At 39.6% G+C, this 22,296-nt stretch overlaps 1 long non-coding RNA gene and 1 pseudogene across 1 annotated transcript; both read left to right on the forward strand.

The window, feature by feature from the left end:
• The first annotated feature begins 182 nt into the window (after nt 1-182).
• LOC150039238 (vinculin pseudogene) lies at nt 183-3,035 on the forward strand (annotated as a pseudogene).
• Nucleotides 3,036-7,498: 4,463 nt separating this feature from the next.
• Nucleotides 7,499-18,172, forward strand: LOC150039239 (uncharacterized). Its single transcript, XR_016534461.1, has 3 exons — nt 7,499-7,630; nt 12,843-13,255; nt 17,677-18,172. It is a non-coding gene; the product is annotated as an uncharacterized LOC150039239 (long non-coding RNA).
• The last annotated feature ends 4,124 nt before the right edge of the window (nt 18,173-22,296 follow it).

The following is a 22,296-nucleotide window of genomic DNA, read 5'->3' on the forward strand; positions in this document are numbered from 1 at the left end:
TAGAGCTAAAAGGAGCAAATTATGTAGTACTCATATAAATGATATAAATCATAGAGAAAGTTGGTAAGAATTACTAAAGTTACCCATGTGTTAACCTCCTGTGTCTTATCTGAGTAGTCCTAACTGTAAGTGATACATTTTCCTTTGACATTGGGGTGAACTTAACAAAAGAAAGAAATCACATGCTGATAGACCTGGATGCCAGTAGCTCATAGGTATAATCCTAGATACACAGGAGACTCAGAGGTTTAGGGTTCATAGCTACCCGAGACAGGTAAATACTTAACCAGTAAAAAGGAAGAAAGTGGAGGGTCAAGTGTAGTGATACAAAACCAGTCATAATCAAATGCCAAGCATTTGAGCCTCAGATTTCTAGCCTTACTATACACAGACACACACATACAGACGTTACCAGATTCCCCACACTACTAAGCCTAATTAGCTTTCTATCATATTCATACTGTATATGCTATATGTACTTGGCTTCATTGGATTGCCTCCATTTTGATGAAGCTCAGTATTAAGTGTAAAATAAATGTATGCCATCATCAATTAAAATGTGATACGCAAATCACTACACTTCTAGTAGGAGAGATAAAATTTAAAAAGCCAAATCCACATGGGATCACCAAGGAATAGAGCAAGGACTGGATGTGCTCACAGCAAAGGTGGAAAACGCAGCCCGCAAGTTGGAAGCCATGACAAACTCGAAGCAGAGCATTGCGAAGAAGATCGATGCTGCTCAGAATTGGCTTGCAGATCCAAATGGTGGACCCGAAGGGGAAGAACAGATTCGAGGGGCTTTGGCTGAAGCTTGGAAAATAGCCGAATTGTGTGATGATCCAAAAGAGAGAGATGACATTCTGCGTTCCCTTGGAGAAATAGCTGCTCTGACTTCTAAATTAGCAGATTTACGAAGACAGGGTAAAGGAGATTCACCAGAAGCTAGAGCACTGGCCAAACAGGTAGCTACGGCCTTGCAGAACCTGCAGACCAAAATCAACAAGGCTGTGGCCAACAGCAGACCTGCCAAGGCAGTTGTCCACCTGGAGGGCAAGATTGAGCAAGCCCAGCGGTGGATTGACAATCCCACAGTGGATGACCGGGGAGTCGGTCAGGCTGCCATCCGGGGGCTTGTAGCTGAAGGGCATCGTCTGGTTAATGTGATGATGGGACCTTATCGCCAAGATCTTCTGGCTAAGTGTGACCACGTGGATCAGCTGACAGCTCAGCTGGCTGACCTGGCTTCTCGAGGGGAAGGGGAGAGTCCTCAGGCCAGAGCACTTGCATCACAGCTTCAAGACTCTTTAAAGGATCTGAAAGCCCAGATGCAGGAATCCATGACTCAGGAAGTGTCAGATATTTTCAGTGATACCACAACTCCCATCAAGCTTTTGGCAGTGGCAGCTACTGCCCCTCCTGATACTCCTAATAGGGAAGAGGTATTTGATGAGAGAGCATCGAACTTTGAGAACCATTCAGGAAGGCTTGGAGCCACAGCAGAGAAGGCAGCTGCTGTTGGTACTGCTAATTAATCAACAGTGGAAGGCATTCAGGCATCAGTGAAGACAGCCCGAGAACTCACACCCCAGGTTGTATCTGCTGCTCGCATCTTACTTAGGAACCCTGGAAAACAAGCTGCTTATGAACATTTTGAGACTATGAAGAACCAGTGGATTGATAATGTTGAAAAAATGACAGGGCTGGTTGACGAAGCGATTGATACCAAATCTCTCTTGGATGCTTCTGAAGAAGCCATCAAGAAGGACCTGGACAAGTGTAAGGTAGCCATGGCCAACATTCAGCCACAGATGCTGGTCGCTGGAGCAACCAGTATTGCTCGTCGGGCGAACCGAATCCTGCTGGTTGCTAAGAGGGAGGTGGAGAACTCTGAGGATCCCAAGTTCCATGAGGCTGTCAAAGCCGCCTCTGATGAACTGAGCAAAACAATCTCTCCGATGGTGATGGATGCCAAGGCTGTGGCTGGAAACATCTCTGACCCTGGCCTGCAAAAGAGCTTCCTGGATTCAGGATATCGGATCCTGGGAGCTGTGGCCAAGGTCAGAGAAGCATTCCAACCTCAGGAACCTGACTTCCCACCGCCTCCACCAGACCTTGAACAGCTCCATCTAACAGATGAGCTAGCTCCTCCCAAACCACCACTGCCTGAGGGTGAAGTCCCTCCACCCAGACCCCCACCTCCAGAGGAAAAGGATGAAGAGTTCCCCGAGCAGAAAGCTGGGGAGGTGATTAACCAGCCAATGATGATGGCCGCCAGACAGCTCCATGATGAAGCTGGTAAATGGTCCAGCAAGGGCAATGACATCATTGCAGCAGCCAAGCACATGGCTCTACTGATGGTTGAAATGTCTCGGCTGGTAAGAGGGGGCAGTGGTACCAAGCGGGCACTCATCCAGTGTGCCAAGGACATCGCCAAGGCCTCAGATGAGGTCACCCGGTTGGCCAAGGAGGTTGCCAAGCAGTGCACAGATAAGCGGATTAGAACCAATCTCTTACAGGTATGTGAGCGAATCCCAACTATAAGTACCCAGCTGAAAATCCTGTCCACAGTGAAGGCCACCATGTTGGGCCGGACCAACATCAGTGACGAGAAGTCTGAGCAGGCCACAGAGATGCTGCTTCACAATGCCCAGAACCTCATGCAGTCTGTGAAGGAGACTGTGCGAGAGGCAGAGGCTGCTTCAATCAAAATCCGAACAGATGCTGGATTTACACTGCGCTGGGTCAGAAAAACTCCCTGGTACCAGTAGGCACCTAACCAAACCTGGCTGTACAGAAATCCCAACTAAAGAAGAGAATAATCTGAATTCCAGAAGTCATCCAGAAAGGCTGGGGATAGAAAGCCACATCCTAGCCTGGTACTTCAGAAAGAAATAGGGGCCCTCTTTATATTAGAAAACATTTGTATGCTTTTGCCATGCACACTTTGAAACATGTTTCCACGTATACCTTGTATTCCCAAACACAGTTGTAGTTGTGCACACACTCTCCCAATAGGCAGACTGTTCTAGCATATGAATTTCATGTAAACTCAGAATCTAAGGATGAACACTAGCCAGAAACCCTGCTCTGTCCCTACTCATTGTGGGACATTTCCTTATGTCTCCCATTCACTGGCTCTCATTTTCCTCTGTAAATTCCCAAGACCTAGGGCCCAAGCAAGTCAGTTAAGAAAATCATTGTGCGTCCAGAAATTGTTTTAGGTTTTCTGTGTTGCTGCTGACCTCGCCTATTTTTCTTAAGCTGTGCTGCCTTCATCCTTTTCTAAAGTTGGTTTCACTGCTGCAGGAAAAAGTGGCCTGTTGAGGAGTCTGGCATATATACCCCAGATTCATTTCCTATCTCTCCACATTTAATCCTTCTAGTTTCCCACTAAAATAATATCCAAGTCAGGAGGAAATCCCAGAATCACATGGTTCTGTTTTTTGCTTTTTTTTAAAACCAAGTCCCAGAGCAGTGTCTATAGTAGGGAAACTTCCAATCCCATCTCCTTCCAAGGTAACTGTCCCACAAACACTGTGTGTCTGGTGCTCTCTGCCACTGGAGGGGCAGAGGAGCGAAGGGTGTGGTTGTGCCCATCCTCCCAGGGGCCACTCCCGGGGCTCTATGCTTTGTCACTGCCTGCAGAGGCCTGTGCTAGGCTTTACTGTTCACAGCTCGTAACTGTTTTTTCTTTTCTTTTTTTTTCCTGAGCTGAAATGCTGCATTTAATTTTTAATCAAATCATGGTATTTGATGTTAGGCCTTTGTTGTCTTCTATTATCCCTTACTAAATAAGCTTTTAAAGATACCTAGGTGTGTGCTTGTCAGTAATTTTTTTTTTGAGATTGGGGTTCTTATGTTGCCAGTGCTGGTCTTGAACTCTTGTACTCAAGTGATCCTCCTGAGTTAGCCCCCCAGATAGCTGGGACTACAGGTGCACACCACCATTCCTAACTGTCTTACCATTTTAGAAGATTCTTTCTCCTTTTGAAATTCAGCCCTAAGAATTAGTACGTGGTCTCCAAGAGCATTTAATGGAAAGGTATCCTTTTTTGAAGGACACTTTCTATCTAAGGAAAAGTGGTATTTACAGACTAGAATTCTGGTGCTGCTGTAGATAATCGATGAGAAATGCTCTCCAGTTCCTACCTCCCTTCTACCAAGTAAAAGCCGAGTCCCTACAATTCTTCAGGAGAATAATGAGTTTCTCTCATAAATACAATTGTTCAGAGACTAATGAGTTTATTTTAACTACCACCATAGTAGTTTCCTTTTAGGCAAAGTCAGATGGAAGGTAACTTTTCCTTTTTCTTGCACTCTCATTGCTAAGCATTCCCCTGCACATAAAATTATATTTATTCCCAAACCCAGAACCAAATGGCTCCTTCCTACGCCCAGTGTGTTAGATTCCAACACCGAATGTGTAAATGCTGTCTTAAGTTGGTCCTGTACACTTGGGCATTCTCTATTTTTTTAACTATTTTACCCCCACGGCCCTCAGCATACTTTCCATAGTTGCTTACCTGACATAAATGCAATATTAATGCCTTTAAAGTATGAATCTATGCCAAAGATCACCTTTTGTTTTTACTAAAAATTACTTAGAAGAAATAAGAAAACCATTTGCTGTTCATATTCTTCCAGTGTTTTGAGACACTGGTTTACACTTTATGCCAGCTGTGCTTTTCTCTAATAGCAGTGCTCAAGATGCAGTGAAGGAAAAGAAAAAAAGAAGAAAAAAAGCTCCCGAATGACTTTGAGATATCACCACTAAAAAAAATCTACATTTATAACATAGGATTTGTTATATGCAAATATTTTCTGCCTCTTTTGTTCTCTTTAAACCAATAAAATGCATTTATATAAAAAAAATCCAAAACCACGTGGGATCACCAAGGAATAGAGCAATTGGAACATCATACATCACTTTGGATGTAATGTTAGGAAAATCTGACATTTTCATAATATTAACATTTATGTGTTATGAGCTAGTAATGATTTTCCAGAATATTTCCCTGAGAAAATGCAAGTATTATTCTAAACCAAGACTTCTATGGAATGTGTAGTCCAGGCTCAGTGGCTCACACCTCTAATTCTACCTACTCAGGAGGCTGGAATTGAGAGTATCTCTGTCCAGGGCCAGACCAAGCCAAGTGCTTGCAAGCCCTCATCTCAAAAATAAATAGCTGGGCATGGTGACTCATGCCTGTCATCCCAGTTCTGGAAGAAGCCAAAGTAGGGGGCTAGAGATCCAGGATGGTCTGGGATAAAGAAAGGACCTATCTGAACAATAACCAAAGTTAGCCAGAGGTATGTTTCAACTGGTTAAAAATTAATCAACCCTAAACCTTCCCTGGCAAGCACAAGCCTCTGAATTCACTCACTCTAAGCATACCAAAAAGAAGACACAACCGTAAACAGGAAAAAGAGAGAATATCTGTAACAGTTGTAGGTTTCACAGCCAAAAAGTACAAACACACCTGATGTCAATGAATAGAATGAATGAATAAAATGTAATGAGGTACTATTCCAAAAGACAAAAAAGAATGCAAAGAGTTTATGTAATAGTTTAAATGTATTTTTTTTCAGAATGAAAGAAGTTTCATATGGAACAGTGCTTTGTGCATTGTTACATTTATATGAAGTTCTAGAAAAAGGAATAAAACTAAACTATGGTAGGAAAGAGTAAGTATAGCTCCGGTATGGTGAAACTTATCTGTCAGCAGCTCCTAGGAGGATGAGACAGAAGGATCTGGAATTCAAGGCCAACTAGGCTATCCCTCAGACCTGGTCTCAAAAGAAAAAAGATGAAACAAGGAGTAGGGGAGGGAGGGTGGAGGGGAAGAGGAAGGAAGGTGAACAGGAGGGAAGGAAAGAAGAAAGAGAGGTAGTGAGAGATGGAGGAAGGAAGGAAGGAAGGAAGGAAGTTAGTTGGGTATGTTGGCACATGCTTTTAATCTCAGCCCCTTTTGAAGTAGATGGAGTGTGAAGAAAATGCTAATATTTACCACATTGAGGAATTAAAAAACAAAAGTACAGGAAAAGTATTCAATCTACATGAATGAAAATAATGATACTTTCAAAACTGAATATAATTCAAAGAATGGAGAGTTGGTATGAGAGCAGAAATGGAATTAAAGTGTGCATGTCTGATGCTCAATTTATCTCTATTTTATTTTCTTTGAACAGTAGGTAGACAAATGAAATTGGAAAGAGCATTCCCAAAAGATCATCCTGAACTTCAGATAAGTTTTCTAAGCCAGGCAGAGTGGCTCATGGCTGGAATACTAGCTAGTCAGGAGGCTGAGATCTGAGGATCTGGTTCAAAGCCAGCCTGGGCACAAAAGGACCTAAGACTCTATCTCAAATTAACTTCTAGATAAGGGGAAGTGAGGCTTGGCCCAAGGGTAGGGCGGTAGCCTTGAGCTGAAGAGCTCAGGGGCAGTGCCCAAGCCAACTTCAAGCCCCATGACTCACAATGCACAACAAAAAGAAAAGAAAATAAGTTTTTCTAATGAGGAAATGTTAGAATTTCTAAATTTTTGCAGAAAGCATGTATTTTAAAATCTAATATATATATTGTTCTATCGTTCACTGAAACTTCAGTTGTATTTTGTACTTTATTTTCTACTGCTACATGTATTTAATTGCACCAGTTATTTTAAGACAGGGTTTTGGTTTTTGCCCAAGGTGTATGTGGACAATGACTCTCCTATTTCATACTCTGCCACAGATGATAGGAGCATGGCGCCTGAGAGACTCTTATCTGCAAGTAACTCTCTTTAAGAGCTGGATGTGGAACAATGGCTAAAGTGATCATGTACTAGCCTTGTGCAAAAAGCTCATGGACAATGCTCAGGTCCTGAGTTCAAGTCTCAGCACTGGCACACATGCACAAGTATTAGGACAAGATAAATAGGTGATACTTAGGCACTAGTTTATTGGAATTGGCTAGGTAAATCTGTGAAAGCTTTTTAGTGCTTGATACATGTCTTACTAGGTCAACACATGGTGTTCTAATGCTAGATGTTTTGAGTCCATTTTCCACTCATGAAACAAAAACCTGAGAAAGAACGTCTAATCAAGAGAGGTTTAAGCAGGGCATTATTGGTTCTGACTTGTAATTCTAGCTGCCCAGAAGGCTGAGAACTGAGGATTGCAGTGCAAATTGAGCTTGGTTTGCAAAGGGTATGAAGCTCTTATCTTCAGTTAACAAGAAGATGGAAAGAACCAAAAAAAAACAGAAATCCTGGCCAAGTTTGAGAGATCAGTGCTGCAGCTGCAAGAGCTATTTCCTGGTAACCAGCTGGTTTTCACCCATCTTCTTCCAGATGGTTTAGCAGAGTTCGGCTGGCTCTTGCTCAACTGACCTTCCCTCAGAGCTCAGTGAGGATGCCCCTACCAGCTGGGCTGGCAGCCTGCAGGTGGACTGCAGTCCATCCAAGCCCCGCCCCACGGCCCGACCCACCCGCGCTTAGACACGCCCCTCCTGCCCAGAGGACCATGGGAGCTGCTTGCCTGGAATCCCTGTGGAAAGCACAGTTGGAGGCCAACGGACAGGGGCTCTTGGTAGACCTACTAAAGGAGCATCTGGAGTTTGTCGTACATTGACTTTACCTTAAAATAGGTACTGCAGTTATAATTTAGATGTTTATTTATGTATAGTTTATTATCATTAAGAAGTTGTTCGTTTATTTCGTGGGGAGTGGGTCCTGAACTGGGGTGGGGAAAGGTCTGGGTTTCTTGCTCACGGTTAGTGCTGTACCATTTGAGCCACACTACTTATGGCTTTCTGGTGGTAAATCGGAGATAAGAGTCTCCTGGACTTCCCTGTCTAGGTTGGCTCCAAACGGTCATCCTGAGATCTCAGCCTGCTGAGTAGCTACGGTGAAAGATGTTTGCTACTAACAACCAACTAAAAGTTTTCTTAATAATAACATTGTCATTTTCCATATATTCCAGTTTCACTCAAATAATAACTTACAAAAAGTTGTTAGGAAGTACAGAGAATATTGATCTGGCAATTGTAAGTTAAGTTGATGAAGAGGTCACCACTGAAATTTATATATCACCTTTTTCTCTCATAAAAGTTTAAAATTGCTGGATCAGATGAAAATTTATCCATGTTTTCAAGATAGTCAAGCCTTGTTTGTTACAATTTTAGGTATAGAATATTAACATTTGCATCTGAGCTCTGTACTTGGGCACCTCATTCCTGTAATTCTAGCTAGCCAGTAGACTAAGAGCTGAGGATGGTGGTTTGAAGCCAGGCCATGCAGGAACGTCCATAGTTAACCAGTAAAAAGTGAAAAGTGGAGGAGAGTGGCTCAAATGGTGCAGCACAACCTTTAAGCTAAAAGCTACAAGGCAGCACTTAGAGACTGAGGTTGTGTCTGTGCCAGTACAGTCCCCAAAAAGGCCACCATAAAATACAAATTGTATGGCATCTGCTTACTATAGGAATGTCACACTCATGATTCTTCTGCCTCCAGAGTAGCTGAGATTAAAAGCATGTACCATCATACTCCGTATCTCCTTCTTGTTGTTCCTTCCTTCCATTTACTGTGCTTCTTCTTTTGGGACAAGGTCTGAGACAAGGAGAGCCTAGTTGGCCTTGAATTCCAGATGTTTCTGTCTCAGCCCTCTGGGAGCTGTTATTACAAATAAGCTTCACCATAGCTGACATATTATTGTTTCCTACCATAGTATAGTTTTTGCATTTTTTAGGAACACTGCAGAACGCACCATTTCATATAAAATTTGTTTCGTTCTGACATACTTACATTTATTACATAAACACTCTGCATTATTTTCTTGGTTTTTATTTTTTTCCTTGTTACACTTAGTGAAGTTTGAACTCAGAGGCTTGTGCTTGCCAGGTAGTTTGGGGTTGATTTTATTTTAACCATTGAGCCATACCTCTTGTTAGCTTTGTGCTTGTGATTGTCTGAATAGGGCCTTCCTTTATCCCAAGCCGTCCTGGACTTCTATCCCCCTATTTATGCTTCTCACAGAACTGGGATGACAGCATGAATCACCATGTCCAGCTTTTTATTGTTGAGATGAGGGATTGTGAGTACTTGGCTTAGTCTGGCCCTGGACAATGATATTATCAATTCCAGTCTCCTGAGTCGCTAGAATTAGAGGTGTGAGCCACTGAGCCTGGGCTACACATTCTATGGAAGTCTTTCTTCAGATGCATTTATTTTTCTGAGGGAAATGTCTGGAATATAAGTGCTAGCTCATAAAACGTAAGTGTAAATTTTATGAAAATGTCAGATTTTTTCCCCAATAATGTATCTAAAATAATGTAGAAGTGTAAAAATTGTTCTGTATCCTTGATGATCCCATGTGTTTTGGACTTCTTAAATTTAATTTCTCAGGCTAACAGTGTAGTGGTTTTGGCCTTTCATTTTAATTGTTGATGATGTACATTTATTCTACACTTCCTCCGGGGCTTCATCAAAATTCAAGTCATATGAAGCCCTGTATATATAGTAATTATATTATGAATATTACATGGAGCTATTGGGTTAGTAGTTTGTTCATACAATCTGAAACGAAAAAGTATGAAATATTCAGAACTGGTAAATCCAGAGAGCAGAATGCTTTCCTAGGTAGGAGCAGGGAATTAGTCTGTCCAAAAGATTGTAAATGATATAGCATTTGAATTAAGGATTACTCCTTGACAAAAGAAATGTAGCTTCATCATGTACATAGTGTGTATGAAGCCTTTGCCTTCAGGTCTCAGCGTCAAATTAAAGACAAAAAGAAAAATAGCATTTTTATACCAATAATACGTTTACATTGCCATTTTTTCCACAGGTGCAGATGGTATACAAAATGCCCTTGGCACCAGAGATGTAATCACACCATCTAATATATTTATGAACATTACTGGGACTATGATACTGAGGGAAAAAGCTCAGTCTAGTTGTTTTTTTTTTCTGTGTTGATCTTTTGCTCAATGGCAAGACATATGTATAAAGATTTTCTTTGAGCTAGGCACCAGGGACTCATGCCTGGAATCCTAGCTACTCAGGAAGCTGAGATCTGAGGATCAGATTGAAGCCAGTAGTGGCAGCAAAGAATCAGAAGTGGAGCTATGACTCAAGTGGTAGAACGTTAGCCTTGATTGAAAAAAGGAAAAGGATAACATTTAGGCCCTGTGTTTAAGCTCTAGTATTGTGTTAGAAAACAGGAGAAGGCCAGTTTGCATTTCAATGTAATCTGCTTTTTCGCCTTAAGTAAGCAGATTTAAAAACATAGAAAAGTGTTATTAGTGAAGAGACTAATTCTCAGCAGTGCTATTAATTGGAACAAAAGGAAAGATCATAAGAAAGAACATGTATAGGAATGTAGGGTTATGTGCTTTCTTCAGCAATAGATATTTGAATATCATAAGTAAAAAGACTGTGATTAGCTGAAGATACATGAGGCTAGTTTTATAGACTCTGGGTTAGAAAGGTGAACTATTTATTTTTTCTTTTAATTGTTACACAGCATTTCACAGAAAAATTCTGAAGCGATGAATAGTGATGTATATAAAGATAAAAACTAGTCATAGAAACTGTCACCACACAAAAAGTTTCAAAATTATCTCCTAGACTTCCATAACCATTTAGTTTGCTGATGTTTTTGAATATTAATATGTTCAGATAATTCCTCCCTGAATACAAGTACCTATGTGCAGATATGATTATACAATCTATCATCTATAAGTCTGTCTTTTCTATCTGTCATTTATGTACTTCCTGGTATTGGAATTGGGGCTTGAACTCAGGACTTGTCCTCCTGCTTTTATTCCCAATAAAATCCTGGTGGAACTATGCACCCTAGCTATCACTCTGTGTGTCAGGAAGTTGTGACTGGACATAGGAGTTTGGATTCCTGGTCAATGGCTCTACATCTTAAAAAGACATACTGGCCATACAAGTTGTGTATCAGCCCCTGTATTCATGATCTTTCATGTCATATACATGTTTCTCACATTTTCCTGTCCCATTACTGCTAAGAGAGGGGGAAAAACAAGATGAGGGGCAGAGTGGAGGGAGGGAAATGGGGACCAAGACATAAGAAAGGGTATCAATGTTTGTGAAGTAATGCACCTTCTATCTGGTGAATAAAATGTAACATTTCTAATAATTACAATAAAAGTATATGAAAAAAAAAGAAATAGCTCTTCTTACCAGAAACTTCTCCTTTAGGTAATCAAAAGCCTGGGATTTGGTAGGTCCATGTTCAAAGCCAACCCATCATGAAATTCTGGGAGACTCCCTGTTCACAATAAGTAGCATTAAAGGAGGCAGGCAGTGTGCCTTATGAGATGAGGTTGAAGCCAGACATTGTGTAGAAAGTTGAGCAAGAGTTAAGAGAAGCCCTAAGTTTAAAAGTTGACATGGTCAGAATCTGAAATCGAGAGAGAGAGGAGGAGGGGGGGAGCGCATAAGCAGTAAGAAATTGTCCTTTTAATTTCTTTAAGCTTATTATACTTTTTTCTTCCTAAGGGGAATTTTATATTGTGGTAAAATTTTCAGTATTTAAAACTAACACACTGAATATAATTCCATTGAGTTTTCTTGTTAGTGAATGCTTTTTCTTAACGCATAGATCAATATACTCTTGTGTCCTTGTGCATCTAGGAAAATACTCTTTCCTTTTCTATTGCTGTTGATCCTAGGACTTCAATTGAGGGCCTGGGCACTGAGATGTTTTTCTTTTTTTTTTTTCTTCTTTCTTTTTTTCTGTGCCAGTTCCAAGGCTTGTATTCATAACTGGGGCCCCGTGCTCAGGCCCCAAGACTAGCAAAAAAAAAAAGAGAGAGAGAAAGAAAGAAAGAGGCATTGTCCTTGCATTTTCACAGGCTAGTGCTCTACCACTTAAGGCACAGCACCACTTTTAGCTTTTTCTATGTATGTGGTACCTAGGAATTGAACCCAGGGTTTCGTGCATGCTGGACAAACACTCTACCACTAGGCCATGCTTCCGGCCCACTGAGGTGTTTTTGCTCTTGGTTACCACTCACCCATTTGAGCCACAGCTCCACTACTGAATATTTGAAGGTTTATTAGAGATAAGTCTGTTAGACTTTGATTCCTAAGCAGATTTCAAATATGGATTCTGAGATCTCAGCCTCCTGAGAAGTTAAGATTACAGATGCAAGCTAGTAGAGCCCAGCTCACCATTACCTTTTCTTTTGCTTAATTCAGTATTAGGATCCTTCTTATCATACAAATATCATCTTTTGATACATAAGCAAATTCTCTCCTGGAAAGTGTTTCTGTATTTTATTACTATCCTAGTAAAAATATTTGTATTTTAAAAATATGTATTTGATACCCTATCCTCCAAAGATTATGGGATGTGCAAGGTTGCTTTCTGTGTTCTTGAGTTAATTGCTTGCTGAAATATTCTCACCAGCCGTACTTCTGTATATCTGTAAGGTTTTTCTATAATCACATGCTTGAATGACATGAACAATGACCTGACAACAACCATGGCCGCAACAACAGTGGTTTCACATGAAAATCAGAAGAAAAGAGCTCAGTGATAAAAGACACTGAAAACAACAAAGTTAATTTTTTACGAATTCAAACATTTTTACTTAATTAATTTTGAATACTAATTAAGGAATAGTAGCCATGAATTATAGCTGAAATAGGATCTTTACATCTTTATCTTATGCATTTGCTTTTTAATTTTTCCTCTAACCTTTAAGAAGCAAAAAGAACTCCAGGTCTGGTAATGAATAATTATCTCATTTGTATATTTGATGTATGGGATTGAATGTATTTTCTGAAATACATATACATTTTGAAATACTGTTATTTAATTTATAGATCACACATCAAATAAATGGAGCAGATGATTCTAATGTCTTCTCTCAGTTGTCTGAATTGGTCTCAGAGGAGTCTGCCTTGCCTCATGATGAGCATTTCTCCATGTAAAATACCACTGAATACCTCTAAGGAGTTCTTTATTGACTAAGAAAATGCTGGTATTTGTCCTTGGCAAACTTCACAGTACTGTGGACAGCATGAAGGAGGCCATTGAAGGAATTTCCTTGGTGATTGCACACTCTCAGTCTCTTGCCCATACTCCTGTCACAAATCCTACCAGCGAGGGGTCTTCTATGAAAAAACTTCCACATGATGAAGAATTGAAGGGAAGTTTCCCTCCTGGAGAAAACCATGTGACTTCTTCAAATGCATACACTTCAGTTGAGAGCCTGGACCAGTAGTACCTGAGCAGGGTCAGTTGCATTTCAATATGTTCCACTGGTTTGCAAAGTTTGAATGATTACACTTCATTTTTTGACATCCTGACTTGTTTGACTGCCTTGTGTTCAGTTAATATTGCTATCATTCAGTGTTCATAATAGAATTGGAGATCTGGGTATTTTTTTTAAACTTCAAGCTCTCATTCTGAATGTCTACAGATTTGGGGTTGTTTTTATTGGAATAACTTTGTTGTTTACAGTGGTGCTTCCAGTATCCTCCATACATGTGCTCTCCACACTCGGAATAATTTCAACCGTTGCTCTGACTTTATCAGATAGTATACTGAAGAGCATTTTATATATGTCCCATACCTTCTCCTATCATGTCCTCACTCCCCACTGCTGTCCTTCCCCCAAAAGGTCCTCTTGTACTTTCCCATTATTCATCTTTAAATCTAAATTTACAAATGGAGAGAAAAATGTGACATTTAGCTCTCAGTGTGATATATTTGGCTTAGCATGCTGAGTTCTCTTATCCATTTTCCTGATAATGATATCATTCCATTTTTAGAGCAGACTCATTCCTCATTTTGTCCACACACAGCAGTTTTATATGTACTCATTGGTGAATAGGTAGCTTTTGTTTTTTTGTGGGTCATGGGGTTTTAACTCTGAGCCTGGGCTCTTTCCCTGAGCTGTTCTGCTCAAGGCTAGGGCTCTAACACTCTGAGTTTCAATGCCACTTCTGTTTTTCTCGTGATTAATTGGAGGTCAGAGTCTCATGGATTTCCTGCCTAGGCTGGCTTTGCATCGTGATCCTCAGATCTCAGTCTCCTGAGTAGCTAGCATGGCAGGCGTGAGTCACCAGTGCCCAGCTTCAGCTCTTTTGAATAGTGCTAATATAAGCACAAAGGTACAATGAGAAAAGATACATTTTTGTGTTTCTTGACCCCATAAGTATATTGGAAATTGAAATATTTTAACTTTCTGTGGAAGCTGCGTCAGATGCAATAGCCCTTAATGCTTTAAAGCAGCTTCCACAAAATAATGAAGTAGAAGTAAGGCAACTTATTGGAACTAATCAGATAATTTTGAAACAGAAAGTAGGTATAATTCTGAATGTTTTTTTAATAGCAATCAGTGACATGTGACTAAGCTCACATAGAAATGCCAACGATACATTCAGATCACTACACTTAATTTGCAATGGTCAGAAAGCATAATGTAGCTAAAAAACTGGAAGAAAGACAATGCTGTCTTTTAACATGTTATACATTTATCCAACTAAATCAGAAGGGTACATCTCATGCTACAATGAACATGCAAAAATGCTGACAGTGATATCTGTACTGCAGTTTTTATATATGAACTTCCCCAATGCAAATTCCACATTCTGAGTATTTTGTGTGTGAATATATACTACATATGCTTATATGTACCGTATATATAGTAAATCTGGTTTATATTAGGTATTACATATAGCATATCTTATATAATACTGTAATCTGTGTTGTGGGTATAATATGTATAACATATACATAGATAGAGGCTCATGTATGAAAATGTACATACATATCCAAAGAAAAACACAAAGATACATATGTCCACACATATTTCATATATATGTGATTACAACAAATTAGTATTAACCCCCTTGTATCTATGCATATTAGGTGCTCATTTATCTCCAACCTTTCATTTTACTGGGAAAAGTAAAGATTTGACTAATAACCTTTTACACTTTTTTTCAGAGAACTCCTAAAGATACAATAGTGCAAGCATATACTACAATATGACTATGCAGAAATAAAGACAGTGACACTCTGTGTAAGATTAGTCCTCATTATGGTCTTCCTACATGCCAACTTCTGGCTTTCTTTGTGTGTATTCAGTGGGCCACAGACATACTTGCCTACATATATACACATATATACGTATATATATACATATATACATATAAACATATATACATGTGCATGTACACATGCATATACACACACAAGCCTCTTTACAGGTAGTATGGATTTCTACTTGCCCATCATTATTTTCCACATGTCTTTTGTGAATAATACTATCCAATCTTTCCCATTCAAAAATATAAGAATGCAATATTGTTATGTAATTAAAAAGTACATATGACTCTTGACATTATATGACTTCCTAGATCATACATTATGGTTAGTATTTCTCTACAGCTAAATGATTAGTGCGATTTGTTCTCATATAAAGTAGTTGCTTATAATTTTTTCATCATTTTTCTATGTCTTTGAGTTTGACAGATTTGTGATAGACCCATTTAGTTTTGCAACATCAGTTCAACAATGGAACCTTTCTGTTTAAGTGTTTAGAGTGGCAGCTTTTTGTGTTGTGCTTTCTTGCTGCTTTTGCAATTTTCTTTTTATTATATAGGTGATATACAGAGGGGTTACCATATCACCAGTCAGGTAATGAATATATTTGTCTTTAGATAATGACATCCCCTCCTTTATTCTCTCCCATATTTCACCTCTGTTCCCTTCCACGAGTTATATAGTTCATTTTCTACATGATTTCTACTGAATATCACTACTTCATTTGTTCACTCTCTGTCCTTCCACTTTTGTGTACCTCCCTTATCCTCCCCATAGACAGAAGCAGAGAGGCTCTTTGTTCCTCCTCCAAGAGTGCCTGCTTTGGTCTAACGATATATGATTGACCAGAGTCCTCTATGACTTATCATGTCACCATGTATTTTAGATTTATTCTCTGCCTATGTGTCATTTGTCTTTCTGAACTTGACTTATCTTCACTTAATATGATTTGTTCTGGGCCCATCCATTAACTCGCAAATGACAGATTTTTTTGCCATTCCTGGAGCTTCAGTTCAGAGCCTGGGCAGTGTCCTTGGGATTTTTGAGGCTAGCACGCTACCACTAGAGCCACAGCACCACTTCCAGCTTTTTTCTAATATGAGTTACTAAGGAATTGAACTCAGGGCTTCGTACATGGTAGGTGAACACTCTACCACTAGGCCACACTCCAGGCTCCCAAATTACATTCTTTTATTTTATTTTTTGGTCAGTCCTGTGTTTGAACGCAGGGCCTGAGCATTGTCCTTTGGTTTTTTAATCAAAGATAGTGCTCTACCACTTGAGCCATAGCACCACTTCTGGCTTTTCCATATATGTAGTACCAAGGAATTGAACCCAGGTCTTTGTGCATCCTGGGCAAGCATTCTACCACTAGGCCAAACACCTGACCCCAAATTACATAATTTTTAATGGCATTGTAAAACTACATTGTGTATCAGTATTGCATCACTTGGATCCACTCACCACTGTAGGCGATCTGGACTGTTCCCATAACTGGGCTATTATGAATATTACAGAAATGAACATAGAGGTGCAACTGTATTTACAGTGTTCTGGCTTGTGTTTTTCTGGATAGATGCCCTGAAATGATATGGCTAGGTCACAGTTAAGGGATTTTTTTGAGGAACCTCTAGACTGCTGTCCAAAGCGGTTGTATTAGTTTACAGTGAAATAGGATTCCTTTTCCCTCAAATCCCCCCAGCATTTGTTGTTCTAACTCCTAATGTTGGGCAATGTAACTGGAATAAGATGGAATCTTAGAGACATTTTGATTTGCATTTCCTTTATGGCTAGGGATGGTGGATTGCACATCCTCTTTTTCTTTGTCATTCTTACCTCTTCCTCTGAGAAGGTGTCTGCTCACTGTTTCTCATTCATTCACAACAGCTGCACTGCTATGACTTTGAAAATAGTTCCTTGGTCTCTACATATCTTTATACACATGTGTATTTATATGCAGATATCTAGCCTTTGATGGAAGACTTCACAAGTATGGTTCATTTTTGTTTGATTAAGTCATGGGCCTTGAACTCATGGCCTGGGTGTTGTCTCAGTTCATCAGCTCAAGGATAGTACTCTATTGCTTTGAACCTCAGCATCATTTTAAGTTTTCTGATGGTTTACTGGAGAAAAGAGTCTCTCAGATTTCTTGCCTGGTTGTTTTGAACTCTGATCCTCAGAGCTTAGGCTCCTGAGTAGATAGGAGTGCAGTCATGAGCCATCAGTGCCCGGCTGTTCATTTTCGTCTGTGCTAAATGATTAAACTATACACAGTCAAGGACCATGTGAATTCATAGACTTAGTTTTTCATTGATGTTAGCAATAATTCACCTAATACCAACTTTACATACTGTAAATGCAAAGGGTATTTCCTGCTTTTGTCTAGAAATGAAGCTTCTTCTAGCAAAAGTTAAAATGTAAACTCTCCAAAACAAAGCTTTTATGCAAGATTGAGACATATTATGTTCCTAGCTAACCTAATTCAGTGTTCATTGTGCTTTTGTTGCTTTATGTATTTTGCATTTCATGTGCTAATAGGAGTTCAATATGATATAACATCTAAATTTCTGCTTCTATGTCTTCTCTATTTCTTGTTTGCTCTAGTGTAGGCTGTCTGTCCTGCCGCTCTGATGGATAAAAGCATCTGCAGGTGGAATGCAGGACTCCATCCAAAGTGATGCTTAGCATTTCAAGCTGCAGAGTCCTGGGGTATGAGGGATTGACGCAAGGTCAAACAGCTCTTCCTCATCTGAAATCTTTGTCACGTCCCAGGACTTATTGTGAGTGGCATACACAGACTGTGATTATCTGACTAAGCATTGTGGTTGCAAGTACTTGACATCACAACGGAAAATGTCTTTGACTTTGTCTACTGTTTCTGTTTCATTTCAAAATTGAACATAATTGCATCCCTGAGCAAGATATGGACAGGCTTTCGAGTATACTATGTATTGTTATATTCCAGAATGGCTTAACACTCAGAGGACTAGTACATGGATATGCCAGGTATTTGGCTGGGCAGTTCAGTATATGATAATATTTGTGAGTATATTGTCCACATTTTCAACATTGCAAATACACAAAACGTTAATTTGGACAATATCAGAGAAATCACACTTTTTGTCTACAGTGCTGGGTATTGAAGGCATGGCCTTGTGCATGCTAGGCATGTGGTCTGCCAGTTGAGCGACATTTCCAGCTTAGGTTTCCCCTCTACCACTTCTCTCCAGTGGTGAGATATGAACTCAGAGCCTTGAACTTTCCAATTAAGTTTCAAAACAGAACATGAGGACATGGTGATACAAATACTCTGTCTTGTATACTGGTATTGTCACAATATTCTAAAGCACTCAGATGACAAGGACATGGACTCATCAGGTGCTTAGGTCCAGACACCAACTGAGGACATTACTCCTTGGAGACCCGTATCCCCCAGTACTGTGATGTAAATTGTTAGTGCATAGGCTCTTACTTGGTGATTATTTGTTCTTGTACTCTAGAAAATGCATACAACCCCTCGAATTGGGTTTCATACACAGGTGGTTTGATGAGGATTTTTTAAGAGTTCTCTTCTCTGCTCAGTAGAAGAAGAACTGCATCTCCTCACTGGTGTCTCAGTCATTCACCCAATTTGTCAAAGGGCAGAATGGCACAGACAAAAGCTGCACTGCTGTGACCTTCAAACTAGTTCCTCACAATCTTGGTGCTTGTTTTCAGTGCATCTTTATACACATTCTATCTATATTCAGGTGTCTGAACTTTTTTGGCTGACTCCTCTGGATGTATGTGTACTCTGCTCCTTATTATCAGCACTGAATTGTTGAATTCTACACAGTCAAATACTATGTGAATTTCTACACCTACTTGTCCTTCCCAAATGCCTATAATTCACCAAAAACTGACTCTACAAGGCTGAATTTCCTGCCTTTTCCTAGAAATGAGTTTTCTTTCTCCATTTAAGTGTTCACCTCTGCTAAACAAAGGATTTATGAAAGGATGAACAAGAGTTCATGCCTTATGAATCTACACCAGTATTTCCTGTGGTTTTGTGGGTTATTTTCTAGTTCACTTGCTATGTGGGATACAGTTCAAGACTTCAAGCATTAATTTCCTTTTTCAGGGTTTTAAAGTTTTCATCCAAAAGGTCCTTTACGTTCTTAGTTCAGGTAATTCCTAGGTACTTTATTTTCATTGAGGCTATTGCAAAAGGAGGTGCTTTCCTGATTGTTGCCTCATTCTTCTCACTGTTGGCGTAGAGGAAGGCAGTTGATTTTTGAGGGTTAATTTTATACCCTGCTACCCTTCCAAAGTTTTGAATCAGCTCAAGGAGCTTGGGACCATCTCTCTGGTTTAATAAGGATTTTTAGTTAATTAAAATTCATTCCCAAATTCCAAGCCCAGTGAATTTAGTGCTTTTCTGACCATCAGTGTGGCATCAGACTTACTCAAGAGTGGGGACATTGTGATCATCTATCATTATTTTATGCACTTGGTGATGAAAATACTTGGGGTCATAAGACCGTTCGCCTGAAAGAAATGAGATACGTATCAGGGTTGTATGTCTACTGACATGAAAGTTAGGAACGAAGTTTAAATTTTCTCTTAGGAATTCTTATCTCCTTTCAATTGTTCTAAAAGGATTTTTAACATCACCAGCACAAAGTTCCCTGAGAGGAACGCGGGAAGACCAGTGGACCAAAGAGCCAAAGAGACATGAAGGACGTTAGGGACAGATTCTTATCCTTAAAGACTTTTTCATCCCAAGTAATCTAAAATCAGCTCATGCTTCATATTCCTTACCATCAACCTTCTAACAGAGTGCTAATTCTATTTTCTAGACTGTATATCCTATCATCCTGCATTCTGCTTATTCTATCTTCTAGACTGTTTAGTCTATCATACTACATAGGTACCACTAAGCAGAGGTTAATGGTGCTGTCTAAATGCTCAGTCCCTGAAAACATCATTAAATGTTTATTCTGACAATAAAATGCAATAAAAATGTACATAAAAATCATGATTGGGAAATCAGGGGACAGTGAAAAGAGGACAAAAACATGAGAAGGGGTATGACGGTTTGAGAAGTAATGTAACCATTACCTAAAAAAATCTAACTGTAACCCCTCTATACATTAACCCTAAATAAAGTACAAGAAAACCCACACCACCATAAAAAATCTAGACAGGTGTTAATGTCTAGACAGGAGAAAAACTGAAGACAGACACAGCAGAGAAACTGGGGGCACATTCTTCTCTTTCTTCTGTTTTCTTTTGCCGTTTCTCATCACGTGCATTGTTCTCATCACCAACACTTTCTGGTGGATCATGGAACATACTTGCTGAATTGTCTGTGATACAATCTGGCATGAAAGGCAGGAAGAGTTGATTGAGCATAAGAGCACGAGCAGATCTTTCCTGAGCACTTCCTCTGCAAGTCTCCCTCTTCGCTGTCACTGGTCCATCTCTCTCTTAGGGAATGTTGTGCTGCCAAGCTCACTTTTCCTACCACACAGCACCAGCACATTACAGAGATTTCTGAACTGACTTCTTACTATGTAATATTTACAATGAAATGAAAGATACCCAAGGTGACTTTCTTACATATCTACAGTAGCAAATATATTAAAGTGATATACATACTACAAAGGTTGTATACAAAATAATGTCTGGTGTTGAAGAAACGAGCCACTTCCTAAAAAAGATAAATACATTCCTAAACTATATTGTTGAAGGCGGCTCCTTTGTACAACTACTTAAAGATACTAGTAAAACATGCTGTCTACTTTTGAAAACGCTTTTGTCACAGCTTTAATCTTCTGATTTTCTTCTTCTTCAAGTCTGCAAAATGCTTCTTTTGACCTAAGAGTATACACTAGCTCCCCCCTTGTTCTGAAGGACAAAGCAGCCAAGCATTCATGCCTTCTAATTCTTGTCTATCTCCAGATAGACCCTCATATTAAACAGGAAGGTGCTAGAGGCATTAAGGTAGGCATGTTAAATCTGTCCAAGTCTCAGTCTGAATGACCTGCCCTTAGCCTTTGTCTCTGGAGGCCTGGCCAGTGTTTATAGTTCTGGATTTTTCTCTTCAAGATGACAAGAAAAGGCATTGTGTTTGGAAAGCAGTCTGCCTTTTGCAGTTTTATAAATCCTGTTCTTCCTGGATCCCTAGATATCTATGAAGTGACTTCAAGAGAGCATGGCTAAGATCAAGAACACATTGTATTTTCCAGCAAAAGTAGCTTTTACTTGACTTAGAGGCAAAGGGACATGGCCTGACTGCATACAGAAGTGGCCAGACATGTTGATGTTTCCTCACTGTGTTTGTTTCTCCAGTAACTGTGGCTGTGTCCCACACATCTGCACTCTGACCCTTTTCTTTCTATATTCAGTGTTGTTCAAAATACAATGCTGAAACCTTCTTCCCTTTGAAGGACAAGGAGGAGCATATGACCTGCTTAGTCTCCTCAGGAATTAAGTTTGTTCAGTGTTATGTTTATGACGCACAGATCAACACAAAGTACAATGTTTACCCTTATTGTTTTCAAACTCAAATATTTAAAGTCATATGAGCTATAAAATGTCCCCTCAAAAACTTCCAGCTGCCAAATTTACACTTCCTCCAGGTTTATTTTGTCATATTTGCACATTTTCCTTTCTACCAAATGGATTTGCAGAATATAATGCATTTCATGACTCTTTGGAGCAGTATATAACACTATATTTTCTGGGTGTGCATTTTCCACAGATCTATAAATATTAATCCTATTTTTAAAAGAACAACCAGGGCACAAACCTAGAATTTTTTTTGCTGATAGAAACACAGTTACAAAAGAGCTACCATATGATTCTACTATGAGAAACTCAAGAAACATTAAAACTGGTCTATGGTAATCAATACTCAAAAGAACACTTTCAGTGTTTGGAAAGTGATTATAAATGCCAGAACATTGTCAACAATTTGATCGTTGTGTTCATTGCACGCCCTCATACATAATTGCATTAATAGACAAATGTAAGATGAGGGCAATGTGGATTCTGCATCAGTAAAGGTTTATTTATATAAGCATGCATTACATAATGATGGTTTTTCAATTAAGCACCCATTGTTTTATTGTTGTTGTTGTTGTTGTTGTTTTTTGCCAGTCCTGGGATTGAGCTCAGGGACTGAGCATTGTCCTAGGACTTTCTCAAGGCTAGAGCTCTACCACTTCAGCGTCACTACCA

Source organism: Megascapheus bottae, unplaced genomic scaffold (genome assembly GCF_031878675.1).
Source record: "Megascapheus bottae isolate mThoBot1 unplaced genomic scaffold, mThoBot2.hap1 HAP1_SCAFFOLD_110, whole genome shotgun sequence".
Taxonomy (NCBI): domain Eukaryota; kingdom Metazoa; phylum Chordata; class Mammalia; order Rodentia; family Geomyidae; genus Megascapheus; species Megascapheus bottae.